The sequence below is a fragment of the Egretta garzetta genome, unplaced genomic scaffold, assembly GCF_000687185.1.
Source record: "Egretta garzetta isolate BGI_Z169 unplaced genomic scaffold, ASM68718v1 scaffold271, whole genome shotgun sequence".
Taxonomy (NCBI): Eukaryota; Metazoa; Chordata; class Aves; order Pelecaniformes; family Ardeidae; genus Egretta; species Egretta garzetta.
Window position 1 is genome coordinate 7,043,325 of NW_009258669.1, and position 1,440 is coordinate 7,044,764.

Genomic DNA, 1,440 nt, shown 5'->3' on the forward strand with positions numbered 1-1,440 from the left:
CAGCCAATGAAGTAGTTGCCTTCTGGTTTAGATTCCTGGCTATGCCTCTTTGGAGATAGTTAAATGCGGATTATGACTTTTCTGCCATGGACTCATAGGACAGGATTTCTACTGATACAAGCGTTGTATTGAACATGTTTTTGAAAGATTGACTTTATTTTTTGTGAAGATAATTTATGAGAATGTTTTATAAGCAGATCAGTGTTGTTGAAAAAGTTGGTCTGACGTCCTGAAATAAATGCGTGTAGATATTAAAAGATGTGTCCCAAAGCAAAGTATTTTTTAATAGGGTGCTGTTACTGGTGTAGTTGTCCCTCTGAGCTCTCCGAGCAACACACCCATTTAACATGTCACGGTGCACAGCGCGCGTGTGTTATTTAGGAGACGACGCGATTTCAGAAGGTGTGGCTTCATTTATATTGTGCGTACCCTGTGTTACACCTCTGGCAGCAAGCAACTCCTAATCCACATGTCAGCTGTAGAAGGCAGAAGTTTGTCCCCCATGCAAATCACTGCAGGTTCAAGGGCAGAGAGCCTGCCCTTGTGCTTGACTGCAGGAAACGTTACAGGGTCCGGCGACTCTGGCTCTTGCAGTCCTCTCCCACTGCCCGCAGGGAGTGCCACGCATCAGCCCTTTCGCTTTCTGATGGAAGGCAGGGGCAAATCGACGTGTGCCTGTGTCAAAGTTAACGGCTTGCCTCGCCATGGCTTCTCTTCCTTTGTGCTGCTGATCTTGCCAAACCGGGTAGCAAGAGGTGCTTGAAGAATTACTGAGTATTTATTGTGTAATTTTAGGTGCTTATGAAGCCTTCACTGCTATTTTAAAGCAAAATTTTGGGGATCTGTAGCATAGCAATAGGTGTATAACTCCAGCTTTCTGAACATGCCGAAAGCAAGTTATCCTTGCAATAGTTCAATTATCAATGGTGTAGATAGTAGCAATCAACACCTTGAAGCTGCAAGTTCTGATTATTTGGAAGGGAGCATCTCTGCTTTGAATGCAAAGCATTGCAGAGTTTGTGATTCACTGTAAATTTCGCCAACCCTCCTACTTAGGAACCACACGACATCTTAACTCTTCTCAAACTATGGCTTAAATATTGCTTCAATAACTGTTTTTCACCTCTAGTTATTTAAAATCATCCAACTTCAAGCAGATTTATGAATGCTATTTTAATATCAAGATACTCTAAGATGTCTTACAGAATTTCTTGTGAATGTTCTAATACATTGGTAATAAATCATTGTGGCCCAACAAGCTAAGGTAAGCTGACCGCTGAACAGTTTAGTTACTGTCTCGTGCTTATTCTTTGTGCGTCTGCTTAATGATTCTCAGAAAAAAAAAGCTTGAGTATAAGCATTAAAGTGGGTGAAAACTTTCCACATTTTGTGCCTCAAACCGGTAATGCATTATCACACGTTTACTTGTGGATTGGTCTC